At 39.8% G+C, this 13,071-nt stretch overlaps 1 protein-coding gene across 2 annotated transcripts in view; it reads right to left on the bottom strand.

Annotated features, from left to right (window-relative positions):
* LOC103472023 (CMP-N-acetylneuraminate-beta-galactosamide-alpha-2,3-sialyltransferase 1-like) overlaps positions 1–13,071 on the bottom strand; it is a 110,233-nt gene that overhangs the window by 88,576 nt on the left and 8,586 nt on the right. The window lies entirely within an intron of this gene.

Genomic DNA, 13,071 nt, shown 5'->3' with positions numbered 1-13,071 from the left:
CCGTTTTTATTTTATTTTTGTTCCTTTATGTCCTGAAGCTATGAGGGGAAAACTTATTTTTCTGAATGGGTGCTACTGCTGCTGAATTTGTCATATCAAGATTTGATCTGTCTGGAGTGTAAAACTTGCACCTTCAAGGTTTCAGTGGAGAATGCTTGAGATGTTTTTAACGAAAAACCGAGACGTGTGTTTAGGCAAGGTGGGCATTACCCGAGAACTTTTTCGAAAGCTATCCAGCCACAAACCTTACTGTATTTACTGGAATTTTATTTTAAAATTCTGAAGATGGCTAAAAATAAATAAATAAATAAATCTAAAAAGTGCGGCGTGCATTTATTTTCAGCCCCTGTAAGCTGGCAGACAATTCTTCCAAAGTATTGTACGTCTGCTTTCTAAAATGGTGAAGCCAATATAAGTTAGCTTTAATTTTAAGGTGAGAAAAATCATATCATATAAACTTAAAAAAAAAAAAAATAACATTAATGGATAAAGTTCAAAAAGGTCACATTATTTTGTCAAGGATGACACTCGTGTCAATTTTTCTTTCAAATATATGAGCAACATTTCTCCAGCAGCCTGTACAACACCCTGTTTGCATGTAGATAAGTTCCCCATTTCCTTTGTGGTTTCGGCTTAGCGTGCCGTCTTAAGTTCTGCAGACTGGTAGGCGCTTTGGCTGCACTGGTCCATAACAAGTCAGCTGAACGTTCACGTTGGAGCGCCGCTTGCTGGCACCACATCTGCATCGGGGAAAGTGGGGAACGCGGCGCGTCTTCACTGATTGGGAAAGCGAAGACAGGCTGGTGAAAACGGGAGCCAGGAAACGGAAGCGGAGCTTGTAATCAAAATCTTGTTTTCTTCTCTTTCTTTTGGCCACAATGTGCCGTTGTGATGCCAGATATGGTAATGTTTGTTGCCATGGTGTTTTGCACCAATTGTGAACGCAGGATGATTACTGCTGCTAAAGGGAGGAATGGATTTATTGCAGACCTCTATTTTTCTCCCCCTCAGTACTTTCAGAGTCATGAGATCCAAGATGGCGCCGGTGTGTGTGGCTGCTCGTCTGTCTCTCTCACGTTTGCTTATGTTTGTACTGTTTATGACCTGTGTCATCTACGGAACTGAGTCTCTGCTGGTGTATGATCGCAACACACTACTAGACCTCCAACCTTTGGTCCAGGATATGGAGTTATTTGATGTTGCTGGCCAACAATCCTTGTCCCAGCTTCTGTCGGAGATTCCGAGTCACCTGTTCTGGGTTCCTGCGCTGCTTTCACCGAGGAGACGTCGTCGTCTCTGGACTCCTTTAACCTGGTACAGGCCGTATCCGGCCCTACACATGAGCACGGACACACACTGGACCTGGTCATTTCCTGCAGTCTGCCTGTGACTAACCTGGAAATCTGTGACTCTGTGTTCTTGGATCACCTGCCTGTTTTATTCAGTGTTACTTTGACACCTACTGCAGTTAAAACTCGCGCTGCTGTTAAGCGCTGTCGGAACCCTTCCACTGCCACTCAGTTCTCTACTGCTGTTCTTCAGCTCTGTTGGATCATCTGACTTCCTCAACTCTGATACAGAAGAGCTCTGGTCCTGGTACTTCTTCTTCCCGTCAAACCATCCTGGACTCGGTTGCTCCATTAAAAACCAAGCCTTGGTTTAATGACAGAACTCGTGCTGTAAGGAAGGAATGTCGTCGTGCTGAACAAAGGTGGAAAAAGGATAAACTACAGGTTACTTTTCAAATTTTAAAAGAGGCTAAAAGGGAATATTTGGCAAATATCATTTTCTCAAACAGCCATAACCCACATGTTTTATTTAACACCATTGACTCTGTGCTTAATATTCCACAGAATGCCTGTTTGGAAGCTTCTCCTGACATGTGTGATAATTATCTGCGTTTCTTTATTGAAAAGGTTGGTAGTATCAGGGCTCTTATCTCAGCTCCTGACTCTGACCCCTCTGTTTCGGTCCCTTGCTCTGCTGTTTTCACTCAGTTCGAGCCTGTGACTGTCTCACTTTTAGAGGATGCGGTTGGCCGCATTAAGCCATCAGGTTCCCCCCGTGATCCTGTCCTTCCACGATTATTTAAAGATATTTTATCTAGCATAGGGAAGCCTGTTCTTGCAATTATAAATAGCAGTCTGTCCTCAGGTGTGGTCCCTGCTAGTTTTAAACATGCAGTAGTGCAGCCACTGCTTAAAAAACCTGGCCTTCATCCTACTGTTCTGGCTAATTATCGGCCTATTTCGAAGCTGCCTTTTCTTTCTAAGGTTTTAGAAAAAATTGTGTATTGTCAGCTGACAGTTTTTAGAAGACAATTGCATTCTGGAGGTTTTTGTAACTTTTTTAAAAAATATATATTTTTTACATATTTGTTGAAACTGTCACTATGTTGCTACAGTATGGTTTGAGAGAGATGATTTGAAAAAAATGTCCTCTGCCTTCTCCCAGTGCTAACTAGAAACAGCCAATCAGAGCCAGGGGGTGGGTCTTAGCACTGTCAATCACAATATTGTTGTGACTGCTGTGGTTAGTTAGCATGACCAACCAATAACAGCAGATGGACAGTATTCCTGTAACATTAAGTTGTTTCTCCGCCAGTAGCACATTTAGCGCCATGTACATGAGATTGATTGACAGCACTAAGGCCCACCTCCTGGCTCTGATTGGTTCTTTCTGACAGGGAGCGATGCATTTCTTCAGACAGAAATAGGAGCTCAGGGAGGAGCTGTGTCTTTTCATAGATTATCTGTCACAACATGGTGATGTTTAACAAATATGAAAAGAAAAATATAAACATTACATATCACACCTTCAAAGGGAGTAAATAATTTTTTTAAATTGTCATTATTTGGTAAAATTCAGTTGTCACTTTGACATTAAAGTTTTTTTTGTGGTAATTTTTTCCAAAAAAAGAAGCAATTTTTTGTTGCTCATGATCGCTATGAAAAAGCAATAAAAACAGTAAAACATCCAAGCGTGTGAATACTTTTAAAAATATAATTATATAATGTTTTTATTTTTTGCTACTTTGTGGGATCAAGCACCTGAACGCAACTTGGCTATGCTTTTCTCCTTCGACCTGACGCTCTGTAAACAGATGCTGCAACTTTGAGCGGTCCACGCCGTTTGATCTGCCGTTTGTTTCTCAGTTTTTTCACCTCTTTTCAAGCATGGCTGCTGAATCAGAAATGGAGCAACGTGATAAACACGACTTGCTTCACCGGCCCTGTGAAAAAAAATGTTTTAGCGAGATTCACGTCGATGTCGACTTAAAATGATGTTTAAGTCAGACAGGCGCGCTGTTGATTACTGATTGGGCTGAGAAAATCAATCTCATTCCTCTCCGACATTGATTGTAGCGAAGGCATAGTCAGACAGAAGCTTAAAGTGGAGAGAAATGAGTCGACAGCTCTGTTATCAGGCAAACCCCGAGAGCGTGGACCCTTCTAAAAGCCCCACTGGAAAAAATAGTTTCCAATGGTTTAAGAAAATGAGTAACTCGTCTCATTATGTTGGCGTAATAAAGCAAGTTTCATTATGAGTGAACTTGTGTTATACTCTAAAAACAAGACACCTTCTTTTCTCTAGAAACAAAGTTTGTACATTTTATCCATCATAAGAAAACCAAACCTGTTTTTTTGGCTATTTTGCCAAAAAAAAAGAGAGAAAAAGATGGGATGATGAGAAATGGCTACGTTTGTTCAAGGCTTGAAATGTTGTAATAAATCCCCAAAACGTAGTCAGAGCTCTTGAATTATTTTCACACTTTATCATGTTGCAATCTCATGTTGCAGTTTTATTTTAATGATTTTAAGTTGTAGATGGTTTTAAATTATATATAGATGGTTACATATATAGTTTTTACAAATTACAATCATAAAAGTGTGATGTGCGCTCCGTCATTCAACGTTTTTAATGAACAACAAAAAAAATATGTAAGGCTTGAGGAACAGTAGTACTTTTGAGAAATGTGGGTTTTATTTACCCAAAAATAAAACATAAAGAAATTGAAAATATCACAGGGTCCTTAAGAGAAGACAAACTTTGATAAATTATGACAAATTACTTAACAAAAAGAAAGAGCAAGACAGGTCATTATAATAGTCACTATAATGACTTGTTAGTCATTATAGTGACAATTATAATGAAACATAAGCGTCAAATAAATTAATTATTTAATTTTTTATTCTGTGTTTTAGTATTTGAATTTTTTGCGTGAGTGTTTTTATTGCCTGTCACTTTGCTGCTGTTGCACAGGAATTTCCTCACTCTGGGACCATAACAGATATTTCTATTCTTCTATTCTTAGTAAACTGACATCAAAGAAATTATACAACATTTGAACCAACTGGCCAATTTGTCCTCCCCATCATGAAGCTAAACTTGGTAGTGTTTAATTAGCACCTCCTGAAAATAAACCTGCTGCATGCCAGGGCACATCTTTTCATTTCTTGAAGTGCAGAGGAATCCCTGAGGACAGAAAAAATAAGAAAAGAAAACCAAAACGTGAGCCTGAACTTTGCTTTCCTATGCAATTCCGTTCAATTCTCATCTCAATTCGGTGCTCCGTCTGGGATTTCTCCCATTGAGTCGGATTTCTCAGGACACATTTCCACCGGGCCAATCAGCAAACAGAAGGAGTTGTCGTGAACAATGACCTTGAGTAGCTGCACTGTTTTAGAATTGTAGTCTGCTTGTGGTTGAAAGTCAGCAATGTTGTTGGCCACGCTTCCAGTTATTGTACAACTAAAGTCAGAGCAAGGCATATGTTTAAAGAGACAATACTATATAAAATTAACTTTTTGTGAGCTTTACATCATGTTATAATGTTATTCCCTCATCAAAAACATACCTCAACATTGCCTTGATTCCTCCATGCATGTTTGAGAAATCCTTTAATCTCCCGTGGCAACCAAGTAGCTGTGCCAAACACCTGAGAGGAACAAGCCCGGCCTTCGAGGACAAAGCTCCTCTACTTCCCCTTTTAGACAATTTCCAGATAGCTTTAGAGCGATTGAGCTGTGATGGGTTAGTGACGTTAGTGATCAAATAAATCAGATTAATTTGTTTCAACAAGACATCAGCAGGGTCCACCCCTTCAGTAAAACATTCGTTTTGACCATTTCATTTTCCTCCTTATTCCTTTTGTTAATCGGAGGTTAGCTACCCTACTCCACACTGCCCCCCATATTTACTGGTGGTATTGCATCAGAAGATGAAGCACAAAATGAACGCAGAAGACAGAGAACTTTCTGCGTATTTAAAAGTGAGCATAAATGGGCGTTTGGTCTGAGTTTATATCACACTGGTTGCAGTATCAGATAAGAACAAATGAGATGCTGAAGAATAATTTGTCTCGTAACATTAAAAAGCAAAGCAAATAGATAACAGACGGGATATTAACCTGTATTGTGAAGTTTTGAACTTGTCACGGCTCAAGTCGACGTGCGCCAACTGCACAACAAACTTTCATCTGAAGTTACCATTCTACGGGCTGATTGGCAGCCGAGCCTCGTCTACTTTTCAGTGGCGTACTTTTGTCCTCGGGTCATGAATTCTTTATGTAGGAGAGGAGGGGATGTCTGGTTGTAATTACAAAAAGGACAGCGAGGTGGAATTTGTGCTCTTTCTGCAGCGTTGCCACAGTTCCCCTGAAAGCCCGATGCAGGTCAATCAATACTGCAGGCTAGAACAATTCCTCTCCAGTGTTAGTCCAGACGAGTTCAATTAACGATGAATGGGAGATAGATTTCGAGGTCTACGACTTTGACGAGATTTGTATCTTCATGAGAGCTTCATTCTGCATTTTGTCTCAGCTGTTGTGAATCAGTTCAGGCGTATTCTATATGATCAGCAAAGTTTTTGTCATCTTGGATTATTTAATATGGTTGAAATTAGAGATTTACAGACACTGCTACTTCCTTACAATAAAACAGGGCACATTTCCCACTTATCCCCCCACCCAACCTCTTTTATGGTTAAATAGCATTATCAAAAGTATTTATATTTAGTGAATGCCAGAACAATGAGAGGAAGAAATCTTCAGGACATTTTTAGAACACTTCTCAAGTTTCAAAGTCTACATACATTTTAGGTTTAAAACAATTCATTGAAGCAATCATGATGGACTTGAAATAATCATACAACTAATTTAGTAATGGTTAACTGGGGTACACAGACTAAACGAAAACTAATTTCCTGAAAGAATATTCAGGGCAGTAATTAAGTTAAAAATTGTACCTAATATAAATACATTTTTACATACGTTTGTTTTTTGGATTAATCAATTAATAACTGGATAGCAATCACCAAATCAGCCTTACACTCTACTGAAGCCAAGAAGGTCTGACATTTTCACATGTTGATGTTAGGATTTTTTGCATGTTGTAGCAGCTCTGTTATGTTCCGAATTGTTCTTTTTCTTGACTTTTGTTCACAATCTTCATATTTTCATGTTTAATTTTTAATTTGTAGCACAATTAAGTAACTGTGTTACTTTCAGTTGTTAAATAGATGTTTTACTTAAAAAGAAATTTTACTTTGTAATTTACCGCCTTGAAATTGGGCCTCTTTCTCTTTAAGAATCTCCTGCTCTTTCTGAAGCTCCGCCTCCAGGAAGTCATCACAAAATGGTTCCTCTATTAATCCTTTAAAAAGGTTTTTACCAACATTTCACTGAGCAGTAGCTCCTATAACAAGCTCAGCTGATGCTCAGTTCAACCAGGTGTTGCTAATTACTGCTGGCTAGTCTGAAGTAGCTGAGTAGGAGAGTCCCTGAACCTCAGCTTGGAAACTGCAGCTCAGAGGAGGAGCTTCGTCCTCAAAATCGGGGGTAGGTCCACAAAGACGCTTTGCACAGCTGAATGGTTGCCATGGAGATTAAAGGATTTCTCAAACCTGCATGAAAGAATCAAGGCAACACTCCAGGTATGTTTTTGATGAGGGAATAACATTATAACATGATGTAATGCTAAAATAAGTCAATTTTTCATAATACTACCTATCTGAATGGATCTGTAGAGTTTCTATGACTAAGATGGAGGGAAACTGGGTATGTGTGTTGGATAATCATAGAAAATAAAAAGGTATTGAACCATTTTCCCAGCTCTAAAATTGTTGTGTGTCTGATTTTGCGGCAGTGTGTGTGCGTGTGTGTGTTACACAGCAATGAAGTAAAAGTTAATTAATTTTATCATCTGCCTCTCATAGCTTGGCTGACATCAGATATCGTGTCTCTAAGTCTTTCCAGCTTTGACTGTGTGAATCGGAAAAAAAATTCTCCTCTGTGTTGTTGCTAATAGAAACGAAGATCTGATTGGCTCCCTATTCAGCCAGAGAGCCACAGGGACGTTATTCCTGCGATCCGCACCGGAGCCAAGCCGCATCGCCTCCCAGGAAGATGTGTGCGTCCCTCTGGCATCATCCTTCCCACATGAAGCCAAGGTCACTTAGCGGGATGCAGCATCTGATCTGAGCACAATGGGATTACCGCTTCGCCGGGCCGCTCTCCAGAGGGGCCAAAATCCTTACAAGCACTTTTTTTCCCCCTTTAACAAATCCTCAACTTTCGAGCGCAGTCCAATTTGTACGCATTTCCCCCCTTTTGTTATTCAGAGCATAAAGCAACTCTTATTCTCTGAGCTTTCTAAATTTATTAGCCATCTGGAACAATAGAGCAGAGCCCTTTTGAGCATTTTCCATTTCCAGGAATGGATTTTTTAATTTTCTTTTTTTTGTGCCTTATTTTTCTTCTGTTCTCCAAAGTGACGTCACTTATTTCATACATTTCTTTCATCCTTCCTCCTGATAGCTCATCAGGTAAAGCCCTGCATGTTTAAGGTGAAATGAGAAACACAAATGTGTAGATTCATTCAATACATCAGAATGTTAGAAACTCAGTTCACCAAGTGAATCACATTGTATAGAGTAATTACCTGCAGGCTTTTCGAGCCTGTTAATTATGATGATTTTCTCCGTACTGCTGAAGAAGACGTGACCTTTCAGTTTAGAATATTACATCAGACCAATTAAAAAAAAAATTATTTATAAATGTGGGCTTAATGAAAAATATGTTTTTACTTCCTTGAGATTATTTTCAAAACAAGTGTCACTGGAAGACATTCTAATTTATTTAACATTACTGTGTCCCCAAATCTTTTTCACATTTTGTCACAATAAGCTCAGTAACAAGGTAGTTCAAAGTGCTTCATGTAATAAAAGTATAACACAATAACCAATTATCAAAGGCCATCATCAAAATCATCAAGAATAATCAAAAAGACATTATTTTAATTGATGCTATAGTTGTTTTTTTGGAGCATAAGGACAGAATGGATCACAATCAAAAAATTTTATGTTTGAGCAATGTGTTTTTTTGTCCGTAAATGTGTCCGTAAGTGGAGTACGTGATTTTTAAGGTGCTTATTGTGTAAACCCTGGTCAGTCCACTTTAATCCAACTCCTGTTTGTCTAGAAAGTCCGGTTTGTTTCGGGAGGTGTGAATGTGTAATCAAACTCTGAAGTGGACCTAAAATGCAAATTTTGGTCCGCCTACAAACCTCCGTCTCAGCTCGAGGTTTGTGAACCAGAAGTGAACTCTGGTGTGGTTCAAATTCGTATGCGAATGCCAAGTGGACCGGAGGCTGCTCCAAAATCAGGAAGTGGACTGTAACGCAGAGCATTCTGGGAAAATACAACCAAAACAAAAATGTGCAAGTCTAGTGCTGGCGGGAGAAATGGAAAGATGAAAGAAAAATCCTACCACTAAAATCTGACGCCACTATATTTGTTTACCTTTTGTGAATCAGGAAGTTGGGCTCAGTGTTTTCTTCAAAGATTTTTGTGTCATCTTCTTCAGTGGTTTTTGGTGCAGCGCCACTGCAGGCGAGGAGGGGAACCGGTTTGTCAATGGGTTTGGTTTGTTTGAAACATCCCAATCCAAGCGGATCTCCCAGAGTATCAGGTGTGAAAACTCAGTAAGAATAGATTTGTGACTTCTACCTGTAGGTGGGAATCCAAGAACATTTGACTGGAAAGAACTTGTGAGGAACTGATGATGATAATTAGATTGAAAGAATGTGTCTCGTCTTACTTTGTCTAAGAAATTTGAGTGGTGTAGGAGGGAAATTCTGTAAATCTGGGTAACATACGGAATTTGTTTTTGTTGTTCACGTTCTGTGAATGCATGAAGAGAGCTGAAGCAGTGACAGACAAGCACAGAAAGTTGGGGTGAGTGATTTTTAAGTAGGCAGTTGGAGAAACGGCTAAGAGATTGGGCAGAACTTCAGAGACAAACAAGGAAAGGAGAGCGACCCATGATAGTCTTCCAGGAGTCCTTTTCTTGTCTTAATTTATAAAAAAGTTTAAAAAAGATGTAACAGTTCCTTTCCGCTTCACAATTATACACTACTTTTTGTTGGTGCGCCATGTGAAGTCCCATCAAAATACGTCAAACTGTGGTTGTGATGGTACAAAAAGCAAGACGGTGCAAATGGGTTCAAACAGTTTTGCAAATCACCGTTTCTCTTGCTTCCCCAGTCAGATTGTCATTTAAAATCCTTCGTGAATGAGACGAGATGAGAAAAATTGCCTTCAATGAGACGGATCCACATAAGCCTTCCCGAGATTATTAGCAAACCAAGAACGCTTCGGCTGCCAAGACGAAGCCTCATCACATCCTTCAGGAAGATGTTCCAAATCGACCTTAAAGCAAAAACCCGTCAGTGATTGATAGACGTAATAACGGCCAATAGAAGTGCATTGTTGCCATGTTGCCGTTTCATAGAGGTGCAGTTAGGATTAGATGAAGATGTGCAATGTAGGGAATTGGTTGTGGTGACCCTGAGTGCTGCCCCGGCCATTCGGCAGCAGCGACACACTTGAGCTGGAACCGCAGGAGTGTTTTTTACAGAGTGATTTATCAATTCCCACCTGCCAGGAGGAAGAAAAAGAAAAAAAACCTTCTCTCCTGGGAAGCGTTGTTATTTCAAATCTTCGTCCAATTCTTGTTATGCCTGCCTGGGACGCTGTGTGAACAGGTTTGTGTGGGCGCAGGTTGATTGGGCAGGCTAAAGCATGTTATGTTGTGGGGAAATAAATGAAAGACGTGTTTGCAGGTGCTTGAGCTGGAGAGCTACGTGGCGGCTGAGGAAAGCTGACAAACGGTCTCGAAGGAGGAATTTAAAATCCTTTTTTTTTTCTGATGGAGAGTCATAATCAAAAAACATTAAATGGATTGGAGAGAGAAAATTGTTGTCCCCTTCCTCCATCTGCCAGGGCATGTCGTGTCTTTCTTGTCTCACTTGTGATCTCCAAGTATATTTTCTTCCTGAAGTCGTCTAGTGTTGATCTGGGAAAGTGTCTCTGAGCTGCAGCGCCCTGTGGCCATCAGATGTGTGTGTTAATATTGAGTCTAAACTAAAGGAACTACAAAGCCTTCTCTATCATTTAGGTTTATGCTTGGTGACACTATGTGCAGGAATAATAATAATACAATAAAGGGAAAACATGTCATGTATTTTTAAAATATTGCAATTATAATAGTGCCTTAAAAAAAAAAAGTTATTTTTATTGCAAACACATACAGAATAACTTTATATACTCTGCATTTTGACTGCTGCTCAAAATGCAAAGTTTTTTTTTTGTTTGTTTAAATCGTACCTTCATTGTACTTTATTGATGTTGGAGTCTCTCCTCCCATTCCATAAGGGGGCCCTGCAGATGATTTACGTTGGTTTAAGAGACTTGACTGTGAACCAGAGGTGGTCTCATGGCCACGTCAGCTGAAGCAAGAAAGGTGAATACATAGCTCCCACAAGTCAGAACCAGAAGTGATCTGTGCCATCTTGGTAGGGAATCGCAGCACACAGCAGACCGAGATCAACAAAAAGAAAATATGTGGACACATAGGCCTGAGCTTGTGGCTTGCTTATTGTTGTCATAGAAACTCCATAGCAACTGCCTGCCAAGCTGGCTGTGGGTTACAAAGTTCACTGGAGTGTGTCACCACATGCATGTATTAACATTAAAACTACTTATTTATGTTTTGAGTGTGGTGAGTTGATGCTGAATGTTGTAGCCCATTGAGAGACATGTTGTTCATTCTACATGTGATTTTTGGCAAATTAGCTTTAAGCTAATGAAACTGCTAGTGGTTAGCAGCTAATCAGCACAATTCTAGCTTTTTTTATTGCAGTGTTTAATGATGATGTTTATTACACTGTAATGTGCTCAAGGAGTAAAGTATGTGCTTTATAATTTGCTGGTTTCATCAAGCATAATTAATGATGATATTCTCATGTGGCTGTACTTTGCTGTTCCCTGCAGAACTCACTTTCTCTGTGGACTGTGATGGTGCTCCTGCCTCTCCAAGGAATTTTTAATTTCTTGGGATTTATTCTGCACTGTTTTTGCCTTCAGTATTTTCTTGTACTTGAAATCTTTACATCGTGAGAGATGACAGATGATGCGTAATAACCCACTGTGGCACATCTGGAGGGGATGACCACCAATTTAATGCTTTAACTCTTACATATAGCTGTTTAACTGCAGGGTAACATGAATGGGAGCAGGGAATGCAGCTCATGTATCAGTGAATAGGATGAACAAGAGAAAGGCAAAATGAGTGACTAATCCAATTTGTTTTTCACGCCGAGCTTCTCTGTTAAAAGTTGCGAAGAAACAGATGTCCCATTGTCTGGTGATACTTTTCCTTCTTTTTTGTCTCCCATTATTTTCAATTTGTTTCCCCATCTGGCTCTTCGTGTTTTCTGCCTGAACGTGTCTGGCTCAAGCTAAATTAATGGCACATGATCTTTCTTTTTGTTCGAGTAGCAGTTAAGTCTCCATTTGCCAACTGTTTACTGTATGTATAGGTTTTGGAAATGTTCTGCACCCGATTCATGAAGCAGCCAAATAAATAGAGGAGCTTTTCCACACGAGTCCAGCAGAACCGCAGTTGGTTTCTCTTCAGTTACAAACACAACAGAAAACAAAGCAATTCAACCAATTCTCTGTGGATGAATCAGGCTAGGATAATGTTTCTAAATCTATAAACAATGTTGCAGGTAGAAGAGAGGGGAAAGATGAATCTGTTTAACAGATTTATTTGGTGATAGAACAGAACACTGAAAAAAATTAGCAGGAAGTAAAATGCAATTTTTAGATTAGCGAAAATCCTCTAAAAATGTAATAACGTATAATTATGTCATAATGAAAAAACATCTGTATGAAGTTTTATCCTGTTTATTTTTACTACCTAGATACTTTTTTGAGTTTTTTTGGTCCCCCTTTAATGTATGACCAAAGTCTGTTTTTGGGGGGGAGGTGTGAAGGCACAATCGAACCATGATGTGGGCCAAAAAGGTGAACAGAGGTCCAATCCAACTTCAAGGCGCTAAATTACAAAATCATATAACAAATTAAATTTTACAAAATTTAGTGCAACAAAATGGCACTGAGTGCCAGAAAAACATAACACTGCCTCTTTAAACACAAATGGCCTCCATTTGGCTAAAACTGGACACCAAATCCAACATGGAACCAAACACCTTCACCATTTCCCACCCTACACCCTTCCTCCCATCCTGCCTAGTGGGAATCTTGTGGTCTTTTTCTTTTCCCTCTTAAGTTTTATGGCACTGAGGGTTGCATCAGCGATGCGGAGCTCCTAACAGGCGCTTTTACCAGATCGCTGAAAGACTTAAAAGTTTGTTTGACGTTGTGCTCTCGGGGAGGCCCACCCTGGGAGCTGGGAGAGTCTCCTGCCAAGACGATACAACGGCTCTCTAAAGCACCGTGTATATCTACAGTATTAACATTCAAAGGCTCCCGTCCTGGGCCGCCTCTTGCGTAGGTAGCTCCTTTGAATTAAATATGTGTCATCTTTGTCACACGGCGGTAATGCGCTGTGGCTACACAGTGGTCGGCGCGAGGTTTAAACAACTGTTTGATTGCCAGCGAATCGATTAAAAGGCTCCCTCTCTGGTCTTTTGTTTGATGCACACGAGGCACCTCGGCGTCCCGTGTTTATGCCTGTACGTTTTTTTTTTTTCCATTTGAAGAGCG

This window comes from Poecilia reticulata, chromosome 11 (genome assembly GCF_904066995.2).
Source record: "Poecilia reticulata chromosome 11, P_reticulata-male-v2, whole genome shotgun sequence".
NCBI lineage: Eukaryota > Metazoa > Chordata > Actinopteri > Cyprinodontiformes > Poeciliidae > Poecilia > Poecilia reticulata.
Note: the sequence above shows the minus strand (reverse complement) of the source record. Positions and strands in the feature narration are given on the sequence as shown.